The following is a 13,820-nucleotide window of genomic DNA, read 5'->3' as shown; positions in this document are numbered from 1 at the left end:
TGTATACTGCTTGGGTGATGAGTGCACCAAAATCTCAGAAATCATCACTAAATCATTATTAAGAACTTATTCATGTAACCAAATATCACCTGCTCCCTAAAAACCTATTGAAATTAAATAAAAAAAAAACAGTGTGGAAAAAATTAAGAAGCATGGGAATTGTAAATAATCAAGGATGTATAATATCTATGAATTTTATAAGATACAATGAGATAAATAGAAAATCTTAGACAGCTTTCTATCCTGTAAAAACAAATGGAATTGACCATCTATTGTTAAAAAAAGGACAGTTCTAAAGATCAGAGGTCAATTTTGAGTGATGTGAGAATATAATTAGCCACAGAATATTACAGTACTTCGATAAAGAAAGGCTCCTATAGTTAAAAACATACAAGTCAGACAAAGGAAGAACAATACATCTATGATCCATAAAGAATTAATAAAGCAGAACAAAAAGATATTCTGCAGATATAATTTGCCTGGATGTTTTGCAAAAACTTTTATGAAGAATTTTTCAAAAGAAAGTCATGGAAAATAAAGACCAAGGAGGATTTTGAATACAAATTAAAACTTCATTGTTTGAGATCAAAGAGTATACCTCTAATAAGCATTAAGGAAAAAAAAGCATTTAAATGTAAGCATTTTAATGTATTGAAAGTATTAAGATCACTGTTGCCCAATAGATTATATTAAACAACCTTACCTTAAAATGAAAAAATCGAATAAAAGTATAAGCTCATTCAAAATTGTATCTATAGTGGAATTTCATCAAAGCTGTAAAATAACTCTAATTACCAAAATTATATCTATTTTTTAAACCTGTTTTCCTATTTAAGTTGATTACTCCGTGAGGTAATTTTTACTGCCCCAGGAATGCAATTCAAGTTTTTAACATCTTTCCACAGATTCTTTTATTATGGAAAGAAGACACTATCCAGTTGAAAATGCAATTCCTTTCTTAATATATCCCAGGTTATTTTTGTTAGTAAGTGAAGTATTCAGGGAAAATATCTCTAGCATCCCCAAGTCTATAGAGTAGTGTGGGTAATGACCAATAAGGAAATATTTTGGGGTACATTCATTTATTATTTTGCTTGGGGCCCTCAGGCATACATATACACTTCCCTATCCCTAAAATACAAAATCTGCTACCCAAGAACAATTAAGAAAAAAAAAGAAGAAAGGAGGGACGAATTATGATAATTTAATTACAATGCTGACAAATGTATACATGAAGTTCAAAGGTTATTCTCATATGCTCCTTCTAAGAGTACAAATTGTTATATAATTTGGTAAGATCCTTCTCTAGAATAAAAAACAATACATGTTTAAAGCTTTAAGATTGGATAGTATTTTTGATCCTGTTTTTTTCCACCCTGACATTTATTTTAATAAATACATGATGCATATGTAGAATATTTTATCTAAAAAGATGTTAGCCACCTTTTTCCTTATAACAGTGAAAAACGGAAACCTCTGCCTATAAGTAAGAGATGCATAAAATAAATATGGTGTATTCATATAAACTATATGCAACTAATAAAAATGATGGCCAAAGTTTTCACAGTAGACTGAGCAAAAAACTATGAGACAGTACACATATTTCTACTGTTTAAAAAAAGTAGACATTTGTAAATTTGTATAAAAAGTAGAATTTTCTTAAAAAAGTAGAAATTTATTTGCATATTTAAGTTGACAAATTTGTTAACTTAAAAATCTAAGTTAATTCACATGCAAATAAATACATCTAGAATTATACATATATCAATATGTTTTTAGCATTTATCTCTGGATGGTGAGATTATAAATTATTTTACTTTGTTCTTTGTTTCTCTTTGTATTCTATAAAGTTCCTACAATAAATACATATTACTTTTCAAAAAAAAGGGAATAAAGGTTATTTCTAAAGTTAAAGTAAAAAAATTAACAGTCATATAACGTAAAATGAATGTGAAGATACCCTGAAAATACCGAGTAAAGGGATCTCTCTCTAGGTAGTAAAACCAAGGGCTAAGTCTTTTTAGAGGCCCCATTAAATAAGTAGGATAGCAAGTAATACAATGTATGAGAAAGGGCAAAGGTCTCAGCACTAGAGTGCCTGTGTTTTAGGTCGGGTTTTACCATTTAGTGGTTAAAGACTTTGGGTAATCATTGTTTGACTTTTCTTACTTTATTTTTTGTCCACCTATAAAAAATTATGTAAATGGTTCCTTGCCTTTTATCTTATGGGTTACCTCAATGTTCAAACATGTGCATGAATGTGGACACATTTTATAACTATAAAGCAATAATGTAAGTTTATTAAAAAGTTGTTAAAATAACATTAAGGAGAAAAGCAGACAACCAAATAATAGCACAATTCAGTGAAAAAAGAAAAAAATAAACCAATACAATGTAAAGTTTCACACCCCATGTTTTAATCCTTATCTAGTTCCTTCATTGAAAGGAAATTATATGAGTATGTAAGATAACTATCAAATCCTACCCTTTTCCTAAAACATCCCCTTTCAAGTCAGTTGCGAGTAAACTCTTACAGCAACAATTACCTGCAACATGTAAAGCATATATGCGATTCACAAGCCACTAAAGTGCTATAAGAAAACGTCCTTTTGGTTGTCTCTTATGTACCACACAAATGCTAAAAGAACAATAACAACTAATATTTTCATTGAAAGTCTATTATGTCCCTGAGGCTGTACTAAGTACTTTGTATTATCTTAGTTAAACCATTTAACCATCTTATTAAGTAGGTGTTATTAAGTAGCCAATTCAAAGACACATAGAGGTACACAGGTGGGGCAGGCATTAAAGCCTATCTGCTTAATCACTACATAAAATGCCTTCTGTTTTGCAATATGAATGGATATTGTGGTGAATAAGATATGGGCTCTGTCTCTAAGGCTACTGACATTTAACAGTGGAGGTAAGATATGCATGCATTCCCAAACAAAATTCAAGTTGAGATCATTTGGACTTCTCTCTAAGAGTAGTTGGCATTGTACCTGTGTCTTAAATTTAAGCGTTTTCACCAGTCATTCAGGCACAGAAAGTTATATATGTAAAGACAGAATATAAAAAAGATAAGCATAGGCGTTTATAATATTTACATATGAAATTATGTATGCAATATACACATTATATATTATTTCAGGAATACGTATTTTATTAATGAGCCAACATTATGCTACTTGAGAGCAGAATGTGACCAATTCTTATTGCAAGACTTTCACATAACATAGGACTTACACACTCAGAGGCAGATGCTGAATAAATGCTCTGAGCTGTGTTTTTAAGAATATTTGTTTCAAGGTACGAACATGACAGATTTGGCCATAGGGAAGGTGAAGCAGGGGAAAGCCTAGTAAGATAGACAAAATGTTGTCCAGCAGCAGAAATGGACGCAGTAAGAATGGAGAGGAAGAAACAATGCAAATAAAGTCCACCAGCGTTGGGCAGTCTGTAGTGAGGGAAGTTTAAAGATCTCTTTTAAAGTGGCACTCTGGATTTCCAAGGAAAACACTCTATTGTCAAGTAAAGTGAATGTGTTGCTTGGTAGGATGATCTTCTGAACACGTTGAATTTGAGGTATTAAGGGGCCATTTCATGACTGGGATTAGAGCTGGGGATATGGATTTAGGAGTAATCCCCCGAGAGTGGATAGATGAAACCTTGGGAGTAGCTAGCAGGGGAGAGAAACAAGGAGGGCAATTATAAAAAAAAAAAGAAATGAAGCTACTGGAGAAAGATCCTTCAGGAATATTTATAAGAAGTTGAGTGTGTGTGTGTGTGTGTGTGTGTGTGTGTGTCTGTGTGTGTGTAGGAGGAGTCAAATTAGAGGAAGGAATTAAAGGGTCACAAGAATCTATCCATTTTCCACCACATCTGATCCATAATTTCTAAAAGCTTAAATAGAATCCACATCATTGATAGATTTGTCTTTCTATAAGTCTGTGGAGCGTTCATCAGAGCCCACAGGATGCAAAAGTAGTACAAAATGCCCATCTAAATATTCTCCAGCTTCAATCCATTTAACATAATTTAACTAAGGTAACATACCTTAGTTAAGACAATCATCACTATTTGCTGACATTCATAGACAGTACATTTTCTTACAAGCATTTACTTCATAAAACACCAAGAAAAATTAAACTATGTTGGAACAGAGTGATGTCTAACACAACTGGAAAAGGAAAAAAAGCGTTCTCGACATTGTTATCCCAATGTTAATGCCCTAATCTTGATTTTTCTTACACAGCAAATGGTTTTCTTTGAAGTGTCTAATTGATGAATACAATTAAAAACTAAAGTTCTTTGTGAAGGAAAAAAAAAACATTATCTTCAGAAACCAGGAAGCTGAGTGTTAAGCCATTGCTTTGTTTCAAATGCAGCTGTATCTTGCTGCATGATAGCATTTATGGCACCACCAGTGGAATATTGTTTTTAATAAGTGCAAAACTGGTGAAGACATTGGTCTCCTTTAGAAAGAAAAAGTTAATAATTTCTTCTCCACCACATATTGGCTACCCTGTTTACTAAAAGATAGACATTTTTGACATTTGGAAAACAATAATCGATTCTACAATATTATTAGGAGTCCATATAGATAGTGAACCTTTCCTGTCAGGATACGACAAAAAACGCGTAAGATAGGGACATCCAAGGATAACCTACCATTCATCACACACAAGGTAACTGCTTTCCCCTAAGTTCACTCAAGCAGAAAATGAACAGTTGCCAATGGTGATCAGAGAGATAGAAAATGCTGCTTCCAGGAATGAAAGTCTCTTTGTTGTTGTTGTTGTTGTTGTTTTAAAGTTAAACCAATATTCTATATACTTTTACTGAAATAGCAAGAGGGCCAGATTTGATAAGATCACAGTCCTGGAACTGATCAGTTGCTCCTTGATGTGTTTACAGAATTTTACAATCATATAACCAACAGATGCTCAAAAGTAGCCTCAAAACCAACAAAGACAAACATTCTGTTTTCAATCTTTGGTGAATTATTTTGAAGTTTCAAAGCATATTGCTCAGAATGGAATTTTACAAAGATAATCTTTAGATCTTAGTTATTTGGAGGATTATAATCTATACCAATTTACTGTTCTATCACTGGAAGAACTGCAAGTATTTTTTGCTCCCCACAAAACTAAATCTCCTCTGAAAATAGAAAACTATTTCAATAATTCAATTTGTATTGCAATCAATACAAATTGATCGGGTGCAATAAAAAGTACAGCTAATTCTTAGAAATAAGCATGCTTATGTCATTAAGGCTAAAATTGCTAGCATGAGAAGCTCAAGTGAAATAAATAAAGTGTATTCTTATAATAAGCATCTCCAAGCCATTGGTAGTTGAAGATGCTATTCAAAGATGCAACCTTGTCTTTCATTGGTGTTCTCTGTCTGCATAGAAAGGGCTGTGAAAGGGGAGATGCAAAAGAGGCAAACAAATAGGAAAAATGCCTTGGGAGAAGGAAGGATGTTCCAATGATATGGAATAACAACAAAAAAGTTAACTTGGGACAAGTTATTATTTAATAATACTGGAGATAATTCCAAAAATATTTTGAATCACATAATTATGCTGTGGAAGAAAAAAAAATTATTCAACGTCCAAGACTTTGTGTTTGTGAAAAAACTGTCCTCTTTATTTTATAGCCCCTATATTCTAAATGTTTACAAAGATAAAAAGCATTGTTTTCGTGACCATTAAAATATGATATGTGAGGAAGTATGCAGGGCTTGGGACTTGAAGATTCTGCATCAAATTCAGAATAAATAACCTGTGATTTAGCTACAATTCGGGCCAAACCTTCATGGCTTTTTGACATCAAGGACTAGTATATAGTGAGGGATCAAAGGATGCAAAATTGAGTGTAATCAAGGATATATGATTTTTCTTCTTTCAGGTAAGGTGCAACTGCTAGTATTGATGAAATGACAACTTAAAAAAAGGCTTTCTGGGCTAGACGCGGTGGCTCACGTCTGTAATCCCAGCACTTTGGGAGGCCGAGGTGGGCAGATCACCTTAGGTCAGGAGTGCGAAACCAGCCTGACCAACATGGTGAAAACCCGTCTCTACTAAAAATACTAAAATTAGCTGGGCATGGTGATGCATGCCTGTAATCCCAGCTACTCAGGAGGGTGAGGCAGGAAAATTGCTTGAACCCAGGAGGTGGAAGTTGCAGTGAGCTGAGATTGCGCCATTGCACTCCAGTCTGGGCAACAAGAGTGAAATTCCGTCTCAAAAAAAAAAAAAAAAAAAAACGGCTTTCTGTTACAAAAATGACAGGTCAGTAATCTGTTACAGAAAAATTTATAATAAGAAAATGTGAGTAGGTAAACACACCTAAATATACCTTAAAGATTGCTCAAAAAAGATTCAAGTGGATTAAGGACTTCCCAAAGTATTCTTAGTGGTGCTTGTCAAACACTACCCAGAAAGCCCTCGGTCAGGTTTGTAATCTTTTTGGTAGTGTTCGTTTGTTGCAATAAAATAAGTCAGCAGTTTTAACAAAGAAAAAAATTCTATAATGTTTACTGTTTAATACTAAACACAACAGTGTGAGATTATTTCCTGGGCTTTTAAAAATTATACATATCTTTTTTTTGGAAACCTTTACAAGGAATAGTAGCATACTATGAAAAGTTGGCTTAATATTTGATTATATATGGTGTGTATGATTATCTCTATAATTTGGGACATTAGGCTATTGGTCAGAAATGTGATCTCCACTGTAACAGCATTTTAGGGGAACAATTATATTTGATATTTCTCTTTTCAATTTATAGTGTCTATTCTAGAAATATAATCTGCCATAATCTGTCAAAACTGCCAAGACTGTTTGTAGCACTTCAGTGGTACTTTACAGCTAATATCACCACCACCCACCACCCATCTGCATAATGCATTTAACCTTACAAAGAATACTTTTATCTATTATATTACTTCATTTTCAAAATGGTCTTATAAAGCAGGTAGAGCAGGGATTTGAAATGAATTTCCATTATGAGGAAAATTAGGTAACAACCCATTCCTGGCAAAATCTGGACTAGAATTCAAATCATTTGGCTCCAAACTAACACATGCTTCTCCAAAGAGCAGCCCAGTATTTCCAGCGGCTTAATTCAATGAATTAAGATTCAAGTCATGGGTTAAAAATGTTGAGGATGTCAGGCTGACTGTCACTGAGTATACTTCTTGGGTAAGGGGCATCCTTACTCCTGTTAAGATGATCTTACTAACAGCTAAAGCAGACTGGGAGAATTTTGACAGGAGAACTACTATTCTTTTCAGACACAGATAGTTCCCTTTTGGTGAAACTTGTTGCAATGTTCCACAAAGTGTTACCGCATCTGGAAAGTCCATAATAATTTTGATTTATCTGCACTGACAGTCAGCAGTGTGTTATATTCACTGTTGTATAATATTATTATCTGTTGATCTTCCCAGTAGATAATATGTTCCTCAAAGGAAGAACCTTGCTTATTTTTTAACTCTGTTTAGTGCCAGCCATGTTGAAGTTGCTCAGTAAAATTTGTGGGAGGAATGAAGGTAGGAAGGCAGGCAGGCAGAAAGGAAAGGAAAGAACGGAGGGGATGATGAAGTTTTGGAACTTCCTTTTGCAAACCACTCTGCTAATTGAATTTATGTCACAAAAGAGTTCCGGGACAACAACAACAAAAATGTTTGAAGTCATTGTAGCAAAAGAGCATCTCGAAAACAAGTCAGAGAATGACTTAATCCAACCACTTGATATGAAAATTACCAGTAATTAGCCTGTGTTAAAGAGATCAACTTTTTTACACAACTCAGCAGCAAATTGGTTAACTTAACCAAAGTTATGCCCAAATTGCTCCTCATCCAAACTGATTTCTATGTTTTGGTTTCATGAAACTGATCTATCATTCAGGACAATAAACTGAATAAGAACTAGGCGTTTTGTATAGTGTTAAGGAAAAAACATCATTACTGGCACTAGTATCAAATAATATTGCTTTCTTTGGCAAGCTAACTCAAACTAGGAAAATGAATTTATTAAAGCTCTTCGTGGACCTTATATCAAGTCTGCAATCTCCTAAATGTAAAACTCTGCTTATAAACATTGTCAGGGTAAAATTTTGCCTTAAAACAGAGTAATTGCTTCTATTTCCTGTGATGTTTACACAGCAACTCCTTCAGAATTACTCTTAAAACGAAATAGAAAAGAAAATCAATAGCAACACTGCACTATGAAATAAACTTTGTGGCAGAAATGGAACCAGAAGATTAAGATAAAACCATAAAAGTATGAAATAATGAAAAGGGCACCAAATTCACTCCATAAAAAAACTAAACATGATTTCAAATGTATATTACACATACACACAATGGAATATAGACATTTTGTATTTCACAAGAATATTTTTATAAAAAATAATTTGCAAAAATTATTCCAGTAGCAATTAATACTATTCTGCCTAACCTCATGGTATTGACAAACCTTAATGAGATATTATTTGTAAAAATATACTTTACAGCATTATTACAAATGTTTCATTTTCTGAATAAATTATTTTTGAAATATTTTTACTTTGTATAAATTTTTTAAAATTCAAGAATCATATATTCTCTCTTGTTAAAAATGTCAACTGCTAATTACACAACTTACTACAACTGCTTTTACTATTTGTATGCAACATTCTTCTTCATTATTTGTGTTCTATTTTGCTTGTTTTCCAAAGACTCTGGAGATATTCTTGTAAGACAAATTTAAAACATTTATCAATTTTTATCTTAAATATTAATTTGAGTTGAAAATTAGACATGTTTACCTTAAATACTGAGCAAAAATAATTTCAACTATATATAACAGTTATAGATATATCAATACAAAATGTATAAATATATATAAAAAACAATACTAAATGTAGTATCGTAAGTAATTTTGAAACTGACATGAATTTCCATATGCTTCTTTAGCCTAGCAGACCTCCAGTGATACATGGTTGAAGGTAACTGCTTCAATGGCAATCAATCATTAACCATCAAATCCACTCAAGACTAGAATCAAACTTTATTCTATTAAATTACCCGCACAAAACAACTGAGTTTTCCCATCCAAACCATTGGCCTCTGCAACTTGTAAGAGAAGAGGGAAAACAGACAGATCTACTTGATAATCAATTTAAAGGTTATCAAGACTCTCTTTACTTTTGCTAACACATTTTCTTTTTTGAGCCTTCTTGGCCAATGTGCTTCTGCCTAAGTGTCACAATCTGTTTTAGGTCTTAGCTAAGAAAATGTCTTATATGGTTTTTACAGTTAAGAATTGACAACTGCCTTTTGCTTTTGTTGGTAAGCACTCCTCTAAAGTTCTCTTGCCTGATCAAACCTCACAAAAATAGAAATTGGTCATTATTCTGAATGTTTAAAAGTCCAGTAAGCATTTACTTTTTCTTGATGTGTGTTAACATATACACGTTTTGATCTACTCTTGAAGTAATTAATTTAGGAAAGTGAATTACCGATACTGTACAAACACATGATGCCATATGGATTTTCAGGGCTGAACCACGTTCATAAGCAAGATGGCAATTAGGAGACATCTATACTTCATCTTATTGCAACTACCACTTTGAGCTAAGTACACAGAGCTTGAAGGAGAAATCATTACTTGCTTCTTTTGAAACCAAATCCATCCTCTCAAACCCTATGGTTTTCCCTTCCCTTTGTTAGGCCATACTGATTTACATTGTATTTCAGTATTGAAATTCACATCAGACCAATTTCACATTGTTTAGTAACTTGTGATTTATCTAGTATTAAGATTAATTCCATTATGACCAATATCCTGTCATATCATTTAATTACATTGACATTTATTGTAATTACATCTAATAAATTAGACACGTTTAAATACATTCCAGCTAAGAATTTAAACAAATGAGAGCCACCTGGCACAATGAGAAAAACTGTTTCAGTACAGAAACGGCAAAGACACTCTCTACTCTCCAAGTTAAAATGATTTAGTTTGACACAACCTGGAGGAATTTATTCTGTGATCAGGATATTTTCTCTTTTGCATAAGATACACAAAGTTTGAGATGGAATTTGGTGGTAATTAGAAGGCAGAGAAGAGCATAAGAAATATGGGAGGTCATGCTTTTCTCTTTTCATTAAAAAGTTATCTAAAATGATAGTATAATCCTTGATAGTCATTTTTAATTGGCAATTATTGAGTACACACAGTGCAGCCAGAATTGAACTGAAGTGTCACATTGTCAAATGTGACTTTTCCTGTTGCATTTGCTTTGGCAGCTTGAACATAACTATTAGGACCAAGAAGAAATAAATACTTCACATTCTAAAGAATATGGGGCCAGATCCTCTTTCCAGGGCTATGATCAATAGCAACCCCCACCGCCTAATCCTCCTTCCCTAACACACTTTCTAATCTACATAAGGTGATCTGAGGATCAGAAAAGAGAAAGAGACAATGCATTCTTAGTGGAGAATACAGAGGTTGTGTTCTCCGTTCTCCATCAAAACACCCAATTTAACTGCGATTGAACTCCAAAATAAATAAAGACAGGGACACTGGCATGTCACTTCCAGGGCTCTGTACTTACTGTCAGTGGAGTGAAGCAAAGAACTTTTAACTCAATTTAATACATGATCCCTGTGGCTTGAGGCTATACATGAGGAGAGAGAGGTGTCTACTCCTCACCTGGAGGTTTCTGAAAGCAAGAGACTCTCCAAACAATCTATCCTATGGGTGAAAGAACCTAAAAAGCCAAGCAGAAAAGCCCTCTCTGATCCTCACAACCCCCTGAGGTTGCTGAAGAAGACCTCAATGGGTAACTGACCTCAGTGGGTAACTGAGCTTCATGTGGAGAAGTATGAAGTAGAAGGTGGAAGAAGAACTACAAGGTGGTCTAGATAACAGTCATATTAACGGATCCTCATGGAGGAGTGAGGGACATTAGCTGCTTATAGAAAGTACGGTAGCAGGAGTAACAGCATGTTGTGTTTACACACTTTGACATCATATATTTCTGGATGAAGCCTCAGCACTATTTTTTTTTTCTTTTTCTTTAGACACAGTCTCACTCTGTCACCCAGGCTGGAGTGCAGTGGCGCAATCTCAGCTCACCGCAACCTCCACCTCCCGAGTTCAAGCGATTCTCCTGCCTCAGCCTCCCGACTAGGTGGGATTATAGGTATGCACCACCACGTCTGACTAATTTTTGTATTTTTAGTAGAAACAAGGTTTCACCATGTTGGCCAGGCTGGTCTCCAACTTCTGACCTCAGGTGATACACCCACCTCAGCCTCCCGAAGTGCTGGGATTACAGGCGTGAGCCACCCACCACGCCCAGCCAGCACTGTCAATTCATCTAAGGTCTCTGAGCCTTACTTTCCTCCTCTGCAAAATGAGAACAATGTGCTCTACCTCACAGGGCTTTTATGAAGAACAAATGGGACAATGCTTTTAGAAATAATGTCAAATGATTACACTATGCAAACAACGATATTATTACTTAACCTATATATTACATTCACCTTCACTGCTTGCTCATATTATCTTACTATATTATATATATTCTTAGGACAGCTAGAGTCTTGTACTACTTTATGTCTTGTGTATTCTCCAGGTGTGCTATATTTAGCATAATCTAAGAATGATTTGCAATGACCCTTATCTTTGTATAATTCTCTTCCCTTTGAGTGCGTGTGTAACCTGTAAATATGACAATATATCTCACCAATGATACAGGTTGAGCAAGCCAAATCTAAAAATTTGAAATCCAAAATGCTCCAAAATCTGAAACTTTGCAGCCAATAGGATACTCAAAAGAAATGCTCATTGAAACATTTTGGATTTTGGATTTTCAGATTTGGGATGCTCAACTTGGTAAGTGCAATGCAAATATTTCAAAACCTGAAGAAAATCCAAAATCTGAAACATTTCTGGTCCTAGGCATTTTGGATAGGAGTACTCAACCTATGTGTGTGTGTGTGTGTGTGTTTGTGTGTGTGTGTGTGTGTGTGTGTGTGTGTGTTCAAGAATGGAAAAGCCACTAAGAATGCCCTCCAGCTGACAACCAGCAAGAAACTGGGACCTCAGTCCTACAGCCTCACAGAACTGAATACTGGTAACATTCTGAAGAAGCTTGGAAGCAGTTTCATCTTCAAATCCTCAAGATAAAGAGCCCAGTCAACTGGCTCCTTAATATTAGCCTTCTTGAGACCCTAAGCAGAGAAGCAAGTTGAGCTCCCCCAGACATGTGATCTACAGAAATGTAAGCTAAAAAAATAGATGTGGTTTTTGGCTACTAACTTTGTAGTAATCTATTATTTAGTGATTGAAAACTGATACAGATGCTAAAACCTATTTATTAAATGAATACTATTTATTAAATGAAAGTCATTGATTGAATGTTCATGAAGCAATTAATATATAATATCTGAGAATATTTCATGTGAGGTCTTGTCTGAAAATTCTTCTGAAGAATTTTGAATCCTTATTAGAATCTGAAAAAAAATCTCAGAGGCTAATCAAAACTAGGATTAATTGGAAGACAAGAATAAGCACCCCTGGTGATGTTTAAAACATTTGTTGAGGGTAGAGTGGTAGAGTTTAGCAAAACCTGTAGTCAAGTAGGACGGAGGCTCGGCACCAATATAATTTGGCCATAAACTTCCATGGTTTACTCATAGGCTGATGGCATGTAGATTACATACAATGAAATGATAATTTTTATGTTAAGGAGTGAATTCTCAAAATATTTGTAAAAATGGGCAGTTTGGGATGGCTTTATGGAAAAGTGGGGCTCATGTTAAGTCTCAACACCGAGTACTAATGACTAAAGTAAAAGAACACGGATGAGGAACTAAAAGAAAACTACAGAGATAATCAAATCTGCTCCCCTGCCTCACCCCTTAAGCATTATAATATGTCATCATTCCCTGACAAAAATAGAATTCCTTTTATTTTAGTATATCTCTAGGGAATATACTCTAGGGATCGAAGAACACTCTCCTAGGAATTTAATTATCCTTCGTTGGAGGAAATCCTCTCGCTCAACATGAAGGCAAAAAGTAAAGCCCATTTCATCTTGTCCTGCCTCCACCCCTGCCTGTTAATTTTAAAACACATGTTTAGATACTAGAATATTTTAAGAAAACAGCTACCATACTGGCATCTGGTGCTATTGGCAACCAGTGCAAGGATAAGCTCCAGTGAGAATTTAAAAATGCCTTTTCCTAAGGAGAAACTGTTAAAAAAAAAAAAACCTGATTATCAACTGTTCCCCAATTCATGAGGAAAAAGAACAAGTATTATCAAAGAGCTAATTTATAAATACCTGGATTTATAACTCTTTTCCACTAAGTATTTCCAAAATAATTGTTCTCAAAGTTAACTGTACACTAGAGTTAACTAGGGACCTTTAACAAATTTTGATGCCTAGTTTCTATGCCTTTAAAAATTCTGAACTAATTGGTCTGGAGTTCAGTTTGTTTATTGTGATAATTTAAGAGCTCCAAGGTAATTCTAATATATGGCCTCTGAGCTATGGTCCAGGATTACATGCATAGTAGACTTCTGAAGAAAGACAACCATGAGTTCAGTTTATTTCTCCACTAGAAGGACTGGATTCTAGAGATCTCTGAAATAAAATATCCATACATATTTGCTCTGAAATAAAAATGTTACAGAACAATGCTTTTATTTCAAGGTTTGCATTTTTCCAAAGGTTTTTTTTTTCAATTCCTCTGTTTGCAATGCAGCAATATCTTGTTTGAATGCAAATTAAATCTTCCTCTTAATAAG

The 13,820-nt window shown here is 34.3% G+C and overlaps 1 protein-coding gene across 22 annotated transcripts in view; it reads right to left on the bottom strand.

The window, feature by feature from the left end:
• NRXN1 (neurexin 1) overlaps positions 1-13,820 on the bottom strand; it is a 1,113,820-nt gene that overhangs the window by 237,263 nt on the left and 862,737 nt on the right. The window lies entirely within an intron of this gene.

Source organism: Gorilla gorilla, chromosome 12 (assembly GCF_029281585.2).
Source record: "Gorilla gorilla gorilla isolate KB3781 chromosome 12, NHGRI_mGorGor1-v2.1_pri, whole genome shotgun sequence".
Classification (NCBI taxonomy): Eukaryota; Metazoa; Chordata; class Mammalia; order Primates; family Hominidae; genus Gorilla; species Gorilla gorilla.
This window is presented reverse-complemented; position numbering and strand designations above follow the sequence as displayed.